The 15,791-nt window shown below is 43.1% G+C and overlaps 1 long non-coding RNA gene across 1 annotated transcript; it reads right to left on the bottom strand.

Annotated features, from left to right (window-relative positions):
• Nucleotides 1-209: 209 nt before the first annotated feature.
• Nucleotides 210-5,805, bottom strand: LOC143983059 (uncharacterized). Its single transcript, XR_013274560.1, has 3 exons — nt 5,749-5,805; nt 1,323-1,447; nt 210-235 (listed from the first exon to the last, which is right to left on the bottom strand). It is a non-coding gene; the product is annotated as an uncharacterized LOC143983059 (long non-coding RNA).
• Between the last annotated feature and the right edge of the window lie 9,986 nt (nt 5,806-15,791).

Raw genomic sequence — 15,791 nt, forward strand, 5'->3', positions numbered from 1 at the left:
ATCTAAATAATCAGTACGGGTTTTCAGTATTTACAATGTACATAAATAACATCCCAACAAACTACATCAGGTGAGAGAAAAACAAAACAAATGCACATATTTACCTTTAGTAAGTAGTTATCTAGCACCATTCTTGTCACTCTGACTTTTGCTGTTTTTGCCATACTTGTGCCAATCACTTTTCCTACAATCCATTTGGCTTGGACAGAAGACATGGCGATAAGACAAACTTGATCTAAAAATAAAATAAGATAAGATAAATAAATACACCAGTTTAAACTCAACTCCACTCAATATACCTGATTTTGATAAGTGCCCATGATTCTTTGCAGCTCTACAAAGCAGGGCTTTAAAACACCTGCTGGAAAGACTAACCTTCTGCTGCCCATTTGATGGTGTAAAGCAAGGATATCAAGGATATGCAATTAGAGGACCTCCAGCTGTTGCAGAACTACAAGTCCCATGAGGCATAGCCAGACTGACAGCCACAAGCATGACACCCAGAGGCATGATGGGACTTGTAGTTTTGCAACAGCTAGAGGTCCTGCTAATTGCATATCCTTGGTGTAAAGCTTTCCCTCAGAGCTACATATCACTTTACAAGTTTTCAGGTGACAGCCTTACGGGAAGCTAAAATAAAAACCCATGTCTATAAAAATGTGGGACCTGGAAATTACAAAAGTCTAAATTGGCTTTCTAAATCCAGGATTGGGGTTACAGTTCTGGAGATTGTGCATTTAAAAACAAATCAGTGATGGCAGCTCACATATTTCCCTTCTCACAGGATCCCTTTAAGGACTTGCTCACACAGGCAACCAATGGGTGGTAAAAGCAAGCAGTTAAGACGCAATTTTACTTTCCCCTGACTGTCCACCTAGACACAGAAATAAAGCCTTTAAGGGGTGGACACATGCTGCAACTGAGAAGCTTTGCTTTGTGGCAAAAGTAAAGCGGCATCTTGGATTTAGTGGGCAGAATCCCTGCCGATCTCAGGTAAATGCAATGTGCATGTTGGTTGGCATTTTGGGGGTTAAAACAGGTGACGAGGAGGCAACAGACTGCCTCCTTCTTGCCTGTTAAATGCCCTGTGAAGTGATCCAAAGCAGATCACTTTTCAGAGAGGCAGTAATAATAGTCACACATGTGAACAAGCCTTAGAAGGGATATACAACTTTGTTCTGAATGATCAAGGGCATAATTAGATAGAATGAGGTGGGTACATAATACACATAATTACACATAATTATGGATGAAGATTTCAGCCATTTTACTTGGCATTTCAAGAATTTGTCTCCTTGGGTTGGATTAGAGCTTGTTCATACCTTTATTGTGGAAAATACCATAGTTACAGCACCGATGGACACTCACACTCGAGCACTGCAGAGGGAGGGGCCGCTGACATCTGCTGGAAGGAGAGGAGAAGATCTCTGGCGGGTCACATGAGGTGCTGTAAATAAAATATTTTCCACAAATTTACAAAAGGAGACACACTGCACATTATATAATCTTTTTACAAAACGGATTACATGTTTTTACGACGACTAACTAGGTCTTATTTTCGGGGTAGGGCTTATTTTTGGAGAAACAGGGTAGTAGGATGCAGTGTGCTTCAACACACACTTTGTTCTGCATTGAGGTAGGTTGTGTTTGCTAAACTTAATGGGTTGCAAAGTACATATGAAAATGTAGTTCCTTCTGCATGCTTTTGTGCCATGTTGTACTGCGCTCCGCATATACACTGCGGTGCTATTCAAAATGTCTGGCTCCACAATATACTAATAAGTGCATGGAGTGCCACTTCAAATGTTTTATCATGCATTGCTACAATGTCCTAACCATTGGCTCACAATTAGAGCTCCATAACATAAGATTATCCGTAACCATTGGATTTAGCAGAGTGAGGTCAATAATACGAGCATAAAAATGTGCAATGAAAAGAGCCCAGTTATCATATATGGGAGGGTTAAAGTGTACAGCACCTAGAAGCCACTCTTTGAATAACCCTCAGATCAATTATATTGAATTTATGGCTCTAGATATCTCTAGGAGGGGATAGTTTCATTTCTTGTACTGGAATGTGGACACCTATGTACTCCTAATACTACTAATGCTCAACTTCAGGGGAAGTTCTGCTTTATGCCCACCCCCCTTCTATTATTTGCCGGGGGGGGAAGAAGACAGATACCTGCTCCCAATTGCAGTATCCACCATAAAGTTCCCTCCCCTCCCCACAACCTTCTGGGACACATCACGGGTCTCAAAAGGCTGTGGGACCAAAAAGGAACCCCAGCCAGTTGCCCACAGTAAAACATGCTGGCATTAGGAAGAAAGTTCCTTGTATTTCACCATATATTTATTATAATTTTGGATTGGCTGCTATAGGTTATTGCAATTAGCACTGCAAAAATCCCTAACCAAGGACAGGTGGATTCTAACATCAGCAATGGGGGGTGGAATCTGGCCTTCACCATTTTACGCAGCACATGTTCGCATCGCTGCAAGTCCTTTTCATGTCTGGGAGAACAATTCATAGCTGGTCTGGCCAGTCACTGTAATTGACAGCATACAGTGCATCCGTAAAGTATTCACAGCGCTTCACTTTTTTCACATTTTATTATGTTACAGCCTTATTCCAAAATGGATTAAAGTCAATATTTTCCTCAAAATTCTACAAATAATACCCCACATTGACAACATGAAAGAAGGTTTGTTTATATCTTAGCGAATTTATAAAGAAAAAAAAAATCATAAGTAATGTACAAAAGTATTTACAGCCTTTGCCATGACACTCAAAATTTAGCTCAGGTGCATCCTGTTCCCTTGGTTTGAGGTCAGTGTGAAACGCACGCATCACCTCCTGGGTTCGGACACTCTGTCTTTATTGGCTGTCATTTGCTATTTTTGGAATAAAATCGTTGGAACGTTCCTGTGGTGTGCAGCCGTTTTTTTTCTTCCTGAAGCCTGTTCCCACTGATCATCCTTGAGATGTTTCTATAACTTGATTGGAGTCCACTTGTGGTAAATTCAGGTGATTGAACATGATTTGGAAAGGCACACATCTGTCCATATAAGGTCCCACAGTTAACAGTGCATGTCAGAGCACAAACCAAGTGATGATATCCAAGGAATTGTCTGTAAACCTCTGAGCCAGTATTGTATTGCGACACAGATCGCAATGGGGAAGGGTACAGAAAAATGTCTGCAACATTGAAGGTCCCAGTGAGCACATTGGCCTCCATCATCCATAAATGGAAGAAGCTTTGAACCACCAGGACTCTTCCTAGAGTGGGTCGCCCAGCCAAACTGAGCGATTGGAGAAGAGCCTTAGTCAGGAGGTGACCAAGAACCCGATGGTCACTCTGACAGAGCTCCAGCATTTCTCTGTGGAGAGAGGAGAACCTTTCAGAAGAACAACCCTCTCTGCAGCACTCCACCAATCAAGCCTGTATGGTAGAGTGGCCAGACGGAAGGCACTTGTCAGTAAAAGGCACCTGAAAGCCTGCCTTGAGTTTGCCAAAAGGCACCTGAAGGATTCTCAGACCAAAAATAAAAAAAAAAAGGATTGAACTCTTTGGCCTGAATGGCACGCGTTATGTCTGGAGGAAACCAGGCACCGCTCATCACCTGGCCAATATCATCCCTACAGTGAAGCATGGTGGTGGCAGCATCTTGCTATAGGCATGTTTTTCAGCGGCAGGAACTGGAAGCCTAGTCAGGATTGAAAGAAAGATTAATGCAGCAATGTACAGCAACAACCTTGATGGAAAGCTGCTCCAGAGTGCTCTGAAACTCAGACTGGGGTGAAGGTTCATCATCCAACAAGACAGTGATCCTAAACACACAGCCAAGTGGCTACGGGACAACTCTGTGAATGTCTTTGAGTGGCCCAGCCAGAGCCCAGATTTTAACCCGATTGAGAGATCTGAAAATGGCTGCGCACTGACACTTCCCATCCAACCTGGGAGAACTTAAGAGGTTCTGCAAAGACGAATGGGAGAAACTGCCCAAAAATAGGTGTGCCAAGCTTGTAGCATCATACTCAAAAAAACTTGAGGCTGTAATTGGTGCCAAAGGTGCTTCAAACAGGTATTGAGCAAAGGCTGTGAATACTTATGTACATGTAGCGGATGACATTTTGGACAAAATGTCATACGCATGTAAATTTAGTTTTTGCCTCAGAACAATAAAGGTTCTGAGGGTTGATTATATAGGTGGGCCTTAAAACCAGTCTGGCCAGGATGTGTTTAGAAGTTCTGCCTGGTCATGTGGACAGTGAGGTGCACATGACAGGCCAGAACCAGGTCTGGTTGGATGTTTGGGTATCGGCCTTCTCTGAGCCAATCAGTGGGAGTGCCGGGGCCCGCTGAGGAATCTGGGAAGGGGGTACTTAAGCGGTGTGGGTCACGTGGTAGGGAGAGAGATGTTCGTGAGACCCATGTGGTCTGGTTCCAGGACAGGGGTAGCCCTGTGAGGGGTCCCGGTGTGTTTGACATCCTGCAACATGTTCCTGTTAATGGCCCCTGATGGACCTGCCTGGTCTGGGGTGGGGATCCGTCTGTTTCAGAGTCTCGGAACCTGCTGGTCCGAGGCGCAGTAACTGAGGGAGGATTCGAAGTGTCCGGGTGTGCTCTCGGCTTGGAGGGACACCACAGCTCGTGAAAGTGACCGGGGGGAGGACTCTTTGGAGGAGGGCCGGCAAGAGGCATCCTGAGAAGTGCCTGGTTACTGAGTTGGGAAGACATTGACAAATTCACGCTTTTCCAATACCACTGAGGATATGGGAAGCATTCCATGTACGGCGGAAAAAGGTTCCTGTTCACCCTTAGTTGATCAAGTTTGAGTCATCGTGCTGACTGCCTTGATCTCTGGCTAGAGATCTGTTCAGCCTTGAAGTACCCAGCTGCGAGTGGCTACTCTCTGGGTGGAAATAGAGACTTTGCTAGACTTGCAGTTCAAGGTGCCTGAGTTGTACACCTGTGGCCTCTGTTCCCTAAGAGACTGTGTTATTTGAAAGTTCTTACTGAAAAATAAACCCTTTTAAACAAGGACTTCATCTGTGTCAGTGTTTAAGTTGTTGGGTATCAACCCTGGGAACCCCTAGACATGGAAGAGCAGGCCAAGAGAAGGTAACCGGTAAGCCCATTAAGTCAAGGCCGCCTTGCAACGGGTTATGGCCACTACATACATGTGATTTATTTATTTTTCCCCACTTTTAATAAATTTGCAAAGATTTCAAACAAACTTCTTTCACTATCATTATGGGGTATGGTTTGTAGAATTATGAGGAAAATATCAGTTTTGGAATAAGGCTGTAACGTAACAAAATGTGGAAAAAGTGAAGCACTGTTTATACTTTCCGGATGCACTGTATGCTGTAAAGTTCATACCTGGTCTGGCCAGTCACTGTAATGTTGCTGAGTCACAAAAAGGTGGAAAAAGTGAATACTTTCCGGATGCACTGTAGTTATTTTCAGACCAACATTCAAAGACACCTTTTATTATCTGATTAATACATCTTTACACCTAAAGTAAAATAATAGAATAGAATATGAATAGAATCTTGTGGGATGTATACACTATAGCAGAAGATTATCACATGGTGGTGATGAGAATCAGATCTCAATGTGATACACAGCATAAGGAACTAGCCAGCTGCATACACAAGACACACATCGTTGTCATGTACACCACAGGTCCCCCTCATTGTCATGTACACAATAACCCCTCCACACTGCACGCCTAACTTGCCCTGTCTCTCTACTCTGCTCTTTCCGTCCCTCTGACCTCTGTCGCTCGTATTACGTCACTTACCCATCACACGCTGCTAGCAGATCTGCAGCCATGTGTTACCTCACAGCGCCACCTGCTGCTTCTTCATTATATTACATGTCAGTGAGGGAAGTGCAGCTCACAATTAAAGCTATCATTTATTTTGTTTTCACTGAAATGACACCGCAAATGCAATGTAAATGTTCTTCTGAAAAGCATGTAAGAAAAATAATTCTTATAATTCTTTTGGCTTGAAAATTACTAACAGTAAAGCTTTTCTTTCTTTTTTTTTTTTTTTTTTATATATTTTTGAATTAGGGTTGCCACCTGTCTGGGATTCACCTGGCCAGTTTGGGCTTGGAACCATGTGTCCAGGTCTCAAACTGCCTGAAACCCAAACACATTATTCAGATTGGACGATGGCTTCCCGGGAGTGTCGCTGGCTGCAGCTGTCTAAGCCGAGAGTGTCTGTTACACTCTCTTTCAAACTGCCCAAAGCCAACACTAACAATACACCCGCCTCTCCCGAACACACCCGAACACACACACACACACACACACACCCGAACACAAACACACACACACACACACACCTCAATTTGCTCCTCTCCCTCCCGCCCCTATCCCTCTGTGTCTGCCCACACTCTACTCCCCAGCACTGTGCCTCACAAAAGGAAAATGGGGGCTGTAAATTTGAAGTCCAGCAGCCTCAGATACATCTGGATGAGAGGCTCTGACTGCCAAGGGGTGAGTGAGCTCATCATCCGTCTCCCTCCTGCCTCTGAGTGAGTACACTAAGGTAAATCAGAGTTCTCAGAGCACCCCTTACATCAGAGTTTCCCTTTACACCAGAAGCCACAGTGTTCCCCCTTACATCAGAGTTCTCAGTGTTCCCCTTTATATCAGAGTTCTGTGTTCCCCATTAAATCAGGGTTCCCAGAGCATCTATTATGTTAGAGTCCCCAGAGTTCTCCCTTACATCAGAGTCTGCAGAGTCCCCCCTTACAGTGTAAGGGAATATTTGAGTTCAGATGTTAAAGGGGAACTCTGCGGATTCAGATGTAAAAGGGGAACTCTGTAGATTCAGATGTAAAAGGGGAACTCTGTAGATTCAGATGTAAAAGGGGAACTCTGTAGATTCAGATGTAAAAGGGGAACTCTGTAGATTCAGATGTAAAAGGGGAACTCTGTAGATTCAGATGTAAAAGGGAAACTCTGTAGATTCAGATGTAAAAGGGGAACTCTGTAGATTCAGATGTAAAAGGGGAACTCTGTAGATTCAGATGTAAAAGGGGAACTCTGTAGATTCAGATGTAAAAGGGGAACTCTGTAGATTCAGATGTAAAAGGGGGACTCTGTAGATTCAGATGTAAAAGGGGGACTCTGTGTACTCTGACGTAAAGGGGGACTCTTGTGATTAACTTCATATGATTAGAAATGTTATTTAATTGCAGAATATATGTATAGTTTATACATTTATACTATAAAAAAAATAGCTGCGCGTCGCTAAAGTGTTCGGGTTTTACTTGAAGAAAAGGTGGCAACCCAATTTTCGATAGAGTGGCAACCAATCTGAATGCCTGTCAGGTTTTTGTAGCTGTCTATGTCTCCCATTATCTCCAAAAGTGTCCCCAGAATAGGAATCAGATATGTTCCAATGGGGACACTAGTATGGTGAAAACCCTACATTTCCTGAATTTAAAAAAGATAGTGGTGCGCTGTGCTAAATACAAATAAAATCAATAGTGTCCAGAATAGTGTACAAAATAATCCTAAAAAAAGTAGATATAGTAAATAAAATAATATTGGAAAGTAGCAAAACTTATAAAAGCAAGCAGGACTATTTTCAGCATACCAGAATGGCCAATAAAAGTTGTGTAAAAGTATGGTTATCAAATGAAGCAGAAAAAAAAATCCAGAAAAAATAGGCCTGCGTGCTGGAAAATATATGATTATATAAAGTGTAATCACAAAGTGCCAACAGTGCATAAATTAAGTGCAAAAAAACCCCGCAAAAATTAAAAATTAAACAGCAATGCAAATAAAAGTAAGCAATGGTTAAAAATTAATCAAATAATCAATGATAAAATAAGTCCACAAAAAACAATTCAATGTCCAAAACAACACAAAACACTCTTAAAGTGCAAAGTGCATTCATAATTTCTGTCCAAAATCCAAAAGTCCTTGGTGCCTGTAAACAGCAATCAACAAAAGGTGCTATAGGTGATGGGTGTCCCATGCAATCCTGCGTGGTAAGTATATGGGTGTCCCCTTACCTTACTGCTGTAAGATTACAGCGTGGATATATGTATCTTTATGATCTTTAATAGTCTTTCCCTTTAAGATTCTTATAGTGGTCCCCCAGGTCCTGATGGACGTATTTTCCTGCCTATTTTCAGCGGCGTGAGGTCCCTTTAAGGATAGCCTAGGGATGCTCGGGATGGGCAGGGTGGAAGGTTTTACCACAATGTTGCATAAAGGGGTATAAGCAAAGAGGAGGAGTGCCTCATGGTGTACTATTTTGAAACATATATTTATTTAGAAAAGAGGGTTAAAAACAGGTACTCACAAATAGAGGAACAAGCAGTGTATAAACGAGCAACGAGCTCGATCGAACGTCACTCCCGGCAGCGGTCCCGACGCGTGTTCGTCATGGGTCACTTGACTTCATCAGGGGATAACCGATGCCAGTAAAAGTGTCCTTTATATTGGTGTTATATTTGCATAATTTGGCGGGCCATATTCCCGAAGTCCTGACCACTGGAAATGACACGGCGGCCATATTACAATAGAGCAATAGAGCAAGTAGACCGGCGGCCATCTTAATGGTGGAAAGGATGTAAACATCCGGTGGCATACTCAGACTGGCCATACAACAAAGGGATGGGTCGCCGGAAATGTTCTGGCGGCCATATTAATGGTGGTAAACATCCAAAATTAGACAGCCAAAGCAAGGAGGGCCCAGCCACAAAAATACCTCAATAGGTGCCAGTAAAATGCTTTCTAAATAAATTTGGCTTGCCTATTCAGGAATAATTTCATAAAATGCTTTCTAAATAAATTCGGCTTGCCTATTCAGGAATAATTTCAATAATTAAAAGCGACAAGGGGAAGTAAGCTATACTAAAAACAAAAAAACAAACGTTATATTAAAACCAAAAAATTTCAATATACGGATGCATAAAAAAGTAATATGATAAAAAAAAACTTTAAAATCTGATCCGTGAACTAAAAAAAATATATAATGTTTAAAAAAAAAAAAAAAAAAATATATATATATATATATATATATACGTATAGCAAACTGGGAGTGACGTTTATTACAGAGAGAAAAAATATCAACATTATTTAATATTATTGTCATGGTTATGCAGTGATCTTCCTGTTTGCTTACCTCCCCTCATGTGTTCAGGCTAAGAGGCCAGCCACTTCCACCTGGTGGTTTTCATAACCTCTCCTCTAAGCATGGCTCCACCCCAGGCCCTATCAGGGAACCTTATATTAACCTGTGCACTGCAAGCCAACAGTGCTGATCAACCATTGTGTATTCCTTTGTGTGTTTAGCTTCCTGTTATCTGCCGTGTGCTCTTCTGTTGTTCCATTACCGACTTTGGCATGTCTTTGACTATCCCTGTTTGCCTGTGATCCTGACCTTTTGGCGTGTCCCTGACTATCCCTGTCTGCTTGTGGCCCCGACCTTGGCTTTGTCCCTCACCATCCCTATCCTCCAGTTGCCTACTGTGGGTGTGAGCTGGGGGACCCTGGGGGTCGCGACCTGGAGCCAGTTGCAGCCAAGTCCATCCTCACCACTCGAGGCTCTGGCGAACACCTGCTGGCTCTTAGACTCCGTGCCCCAGGGAATCTTACACTCTAACCCCGGTGGGACCGGTCTCCCGTCCGCAGCAGTCAGCCGTAGGGTCCACAACCTTGCGGTGGACTCCTGATCCCTACGGTGTGCATCTGTCACCTCGCCTCAAGGTGACCTGACAATTATATAAAGACAATTGATGGGCAGATAAAACTAAAATACCTTTTAAAGGGACCCATTAAAAAATATTAATAAAATAGGGGACCCAGAAAAGGATAAAACTATTGAGAGGGAAAAGGGAGGTGAATCGCTCTTCAGAGGGCTAGTTAAAATCTAGTTGAAAATAAGAGATTTAAAAGTTACTAATAAAACAATTAAGATTAAATTCGACATTAAGGCCTTGTGGCACAAAGGTGTCTAAAGTGAAGATCCACTTCAATTCAAGCTGACCTAGGGTTAGCACTTAGTGCCCACCACGCCAATGTTTCACGTATGGTTAAATCCCCCAAAATTTCAGATGTGTGGATTTTTTTTAATGGTGGGTAGCAAAATGTTTTGATACACTACGCTTATCGAAACCCTTTATTATGTTCTGCACATGTTCCTTTATCCAAACCCTGAGTGGTCCCTACATATTGGAGTCCGCAGCTGCATTCTAGGACATATACTGCCCCAATGGTATTACAGCAAATGAATTCCTTGATCTCATAGGTCTCTCCGGTACTCATTGAAATAAAGTCTTTCTTTCTTTCGTTTGGGCGTTTAGTTCTAATACATGCGTAGCATTTTCTACAGGGATAGAAGCCTTTTCCTGTAAAAAATGTCAGCCCTCTACCTGGGGGATCTGGAATTTTTTTTACAATTTTGTCCCTAATGGTTGGTGCTCTTCTATACACAAACTTCGGGCGGATGGGGAGAATTTCATGCAGGCATGTGTCAGCACGCAATATGTTCCAGTTACGTTTATTAATCCTCTCAACTTGTTTATATTGTGCGCTATAGTCAAGGATAATTGGTACTGTATCTTGCATTACTTTAGTGTTTGATTTGTCTTTAATCAAATCTTTACGGTCCATTTCTGCAACCTCGATTAATCTTCTCTCAATATGATCCTCATCGTAGCCTTTTTCTATAAACTTCTGTTTCATAATGTTAGCTTGTCTGTTAAATGATTCCTTCTGTGTACAATTGCATCTAAGCCACATTATCTGGCCCTTTGGTATGTTATAAAGCCAATTTTTGTGGTGGCAGCTGTTTAACGGCAAATAACTATTGCGATCCACACTCTTAAAGTGTGTTTTAGAGAGGAGTCTTCCATTCTCTTGCATAATTGCCAGATCGAGGAATGTGATTGTTTTATCGCTAATTTCCCATGAAAGTTTGATGTTTCTATCGTTTTTATTAAGATCTTCCAAAAAACTGTTAAGTCTTGTTTGTTCGCCTTTCCATAGGATAATAACATCATCAATATATCTTATATAGATGAATAATTGGCCTGGTATCATAGTGAAAACTCTTTCCTCCTCCCATAAAAAGACCGGCCACACTGGGAGCAAATTTAGCTCACATGGCTACTCCGGTTTTTTGATGATAGTAGGTACGATTGAACCAAAAATAACTATTTTTGAGACAGAAGTCGAGGCATTTTACAAGATATTTCCTTTGGGTACATGGTATATAAGTGTATTTTCTAAGTCCCCACTTAACCACTTTGCACGCTTGATGATGTGAGATAATCAGTTTAATGAAGAAACGTTGGCTGTTGCTAGCCACCATGGCCCTCCATCTGTTGGTATGTCTTCTAATAACTGCAAAACGTGTTTAGTATCGCGTAAATACGCCTGTGTTTTTTGTACGACCGGTTACAGATAATGGTCGATGTACTGTCCTATTCTTGCTGTAAGTGAATCAATGCCATTCACTATTGGCCTTGGTGGTGGATTGTCCTTGTCCTTATGAATTTTAGGCAGTGAATATATAATCGGTGTTCTGCATGATTCTGGGACCAGATATTTGGCTTCTTTTTTCTTAAGTATATCTTTTTTCAAACCCAAATGGACAACATGCTCAAGTGCTTTCCTGCACTTAAACATGGGATTACCTAACAGACGGACATATGTTTCTCCATCCTGTAAGAGCAGGTTCATACTTGCATGTTCTTTTGAGAGAACCACTATCCTCCTTTATCGGCTGGACGTATGACTGTCTTTTCTTTTTGTGAGCTTCCGAATTCCACTTTTGATATGTTTAGGCTCTTCACATTTCTTAATTTTTAGTTCTTTGAGTTCATCAAGGACAATTCTTTTAAAAACGTCAATATGTTTTTTGTCTTTCACTATAGGGTTAAAAATGGATTTGTTTCTTAACCACATCAATACCAGGCACTTATACACCTTCCTGCCCAGACCAATTTTGAGCTTTCAGCGCTGTCGCACTTTGAATGACAAATGACTAAATTTTTATCAATTTGTTCCCACAAATAGAGCTTTCTTTTAGTGGTATTTGATCGCCTCTGGGATTTTTATTTTCTGCTAAACAAATAAAAAAAGACCGAAAATCTTGAAAAAAAAAATGTTTATTTTTGTTTGTTACAAAACTTTGTAAATAAGTAAGTTTTCTCCTTCACTGATGGGCACTGACGGGGCTGCATTGACGGGCACTGATAAGGTGGCACTGATGGGCACCAATGAGGTGGCACCAATGAAGTGGTACTGATAGGTGGCACTGATATGCGACACAGATAGACACTGATAGGTGGCACGGATTGTCATGGATAGGTGGCACGGATTGTCATGGATGGTCGGCATGGATAGGCGGCAGGGATGGGCATGGATAGGCGGCATGGATGGGCACTGATAGGCGGCTAGGATGGGCACTGATAGGCGGCCAGGATGGGCACTGATAGGCGGCATGGATGGGCACTGATAGGCGGCATGGATGGGCACTGATAGGCGGCATTGTAATTTAAAGTTTTGTAGGGATGGATGCCAATCAGTGCCATACAATAATGCATGCCAATCAGTGATGCCCATTGTGGGCACTGATTGGCATTCATTATGGGCACTGGCTGGCATCCCTGGTGGTCTAGGGGGCATACCTGGTGCTGGGCATCTCCTGGTGGTCTGGTGGCGTCCCTGGTGGTCCAGTGTGGGCATCCTCGGGGGGGGCAAGACATCTAATCACATTCGAGGAATACTGCACAGGACTAGAACCGCTATCTCAAGTTCTTTCCAAAACACACATGCTACTCAATACCCTCCCGAGCAGCCAGTGCTATCTAGCATACTGAAAAGGGAAACAGATTTACACCGCACTTTTAGTGCACCACAAATAAAAAACATGATAAACTTATCCCTCAAGTCCTCTCTATGCACCAAGATACAGGAAACCAACTATAAGGTTTTAACGCAGTGGTGACCCGTCCATAGGGGTCACCCGCCCCCCACCCCCACAGGCAGTAAAAAAAAAAATGTTTTATTTAAACATGTCCCTTTAAGAATTTCTTATTTTTTTTAAAAAGGTCCTTATGTGCACTGTGTCCCGGTGCCGGGCACAGTGCAATATGGGAAGATTGCAGACGAGGTGCTTCATTTGCTGCCAAAAACTCCCTCTGTGGCGCAGTCCATCGCGCCACAGCTTCTGGCGCGATGGACTGGCAGGGCGGGTGCACACTGCATAGGACTTTCACTGTCACTCAAAGAAAGTGACATTGGCACTACTCGGCTGCTCCCTCGAACATTCCACCCTGAGACTCATCAAGAGTTAAGCAGAAACTCTTGGTCGGCGGCAGCACCCCCCCCCCCCCCCCACCTTATCATCTTTCTTTAACTTTTTAACTTTAGGTGGTCGGTGGCAAATCCCCCAAGCAACTCCCCCCACCCCCCGGTTCTCATGACTATAGTACTATAGCAGCAACTATCTCTTCCTGCAGACTGTGTGATCTCCCCCTAACTACTCCAAGTTTCCAACATACACTGACTGTGTATATTAATGACTGTAAACAACGCACTAATAAGCAGCACGGTGTAGTAGTATAGCAGCAACTCTCCCTGCAAACATTCTGTGTGATCATTGCCTTTCTACTCAAGTCTCCAATATACACTGACTAAGTCTATCACTGACTGTAAATATAGTGCTGTTCAGCAGCACTGTATAGTAGAATAGCAGCAACTCCCTCTCCCTATCTACTCCAGGTCACTCCAATACAAGCTGAAGAAAGGCTGCTGGAAACTATGACTGAATGTCATAGGGAGAGAAATAAGAATATCCCCATGATTGGGGATTCTACGCCACATGACCACAGCTCTGAGAATGAGGCCGCGTACACACGCGGGGACTGTTCACTCAACTTTGTCCGTCAAACAGTTTCAGCGGACAGTCCGCTCAAAATTAGCATGGACGGACTTGGCCACACACGACGAACGAACAGTCCGCTGAAACCGTGCGCGATGACGTGAACGGCACGTACGACGGGACTAGAAAACGACGTCCTATACACTGCAATGCAAACTTCGGCGTGTAAATCCTTTCTGAGCATGCGCGGAACTTAGTTTGACGAACAAGCCTACACACGAGGGGACTGTTCGCTGAAACAAAGTTTCAGCGGACAGTTTTTCGGAATTTCCGAAAAACTTTGTTCAGCAGACTGTCCGCTGAAACTGTCCGCTGAAAGCCCACACACGAGCGGACTGTCCGCCGAAACACTGTTCAGCGGACAAAGTTGAGCGAACAGTCCCCACGTGTGTACGCGGCCTAAGAAGTGCATTATTGGCAACTGGCTTCTAGTGGTGAATAACCCCATTAGTTTGCTATTTTACTGAAATGCAAATTACTTGGGTTTGGGTAGAACTCATAGTAGATCTAAACTCCAAACCAATGAGTGTAGTAAGCAATCTGTTCTTTCACAGCTGATGGCTGCAAGAGGAAACTGTTGAAAGGCTGCAGAATTGCAGCCTTCATTTAAAATGATAATTGATGTGATTGGCCACAACAAACCACAATTTAATTGGCCCTGTAGCCTGCTCTGTAATCCACTGTGTCAGCTGTGGCTCTAGGAGCTGCTCACCATTGATGAAGGAAGCTAAATTTATATACACCCACATAGACATTCGTCCCATGCAGCTGTTTTAATAAAGTGGTCAGAGGGGAAGCAAGGACAGATAGGAAGAGTGAATCTCCCAAACAGGTACAGACAACAGTAACATCTGACAGCTATTCTATCTCATCCTATTCTATTCTACTTTGTTCTATCCAAAATTAAAAAAAATAAAACAAAAAGTTTAGCCTTCTGCAGCCTGGTATATGATGTGCAGAGCTCTGTGTATAATGTGCAGCCTGGTATATGATGTGCAGAGCCCAGTGTATAATGTGCAGCCTGGTATATGATGTGCAGAGCCCGGTGTATAATGTGCAGCCTGGTATATGTTGTGCAGAGCCCTGTGTATAATGTGCAGCCTGGTATATGATGTGCAGAGCCCAGTGTATAATGTGCAGCCTGGTATATGATGTGCAGAGCACTCTGTATAATATGCAGCCTGGTATATGATGTGCAGAGCACTGTATAATGTGCAGCCTGGTAAATGATGTGCAGAGCCCGGTGTATAATGTGCACGCTCGTATATGATGTGCAGAGCCCTGTGTATAATGTGCAGCCTGGTATATGATGTGCAGAGCCCTGTGTATAATGCGCAGCCTTGTATATGATGTGCAGAGCCCTGTGTATAATGTGCAGCCTGGTATTTGATGTGCAGAGCCCAGTGTATAATGTGCAGCCTGGTCTATGATGTGTAGAGCCCTTTGTATAATGTGCAGCCTGGTATATGATGTGCAGAGCCCTGTGTATAATGTGCAGCCTGGTATATGATGTGCAGAGCCCGGTGTATAATTTGCAGCCTGGTATATGATGTTCAGAGCCCAGTGTATAATGTGCAGCCTGATCTATGATGTGCAGAGCACTGTGTATAATGTGCAGCCTGGTATATGATGTGCAGAGCACTGTGTATAATGTGCAGCCTGGTATATGATGTGCAGAGCCTGGTGTATAATGTGCAGAGCCCTGTGTATAATGTGGAGCCTGGTATATGATGTGCAGAGCCCTGTGTATAATGTGCAGCCTTGTATATGATGTGCAGAGCCCTGTGTATAATGTGCAGCCTTGTATATGATGTGCAGAGCCCTGTGTATAATGTGCAGCCTCGTATATGATGTGCAGAGC

Source organism: Lithobates pipiens, unplaced genomic scaffold (assembly GCF_037356315.1).
Source record: "Lithobates pipiens isolate NorthernLeopardFrog02 unplaced genomic scaffold, aLitPip1_a1.2 Scaffold_16, whole genome shotgun sequence".
Taxonomy (NCBI): Eukaryota; Metazoa; Chordata; class Amphibia; order Anura; family Ranidae; genus Lithobates; species Lithobates pipiens.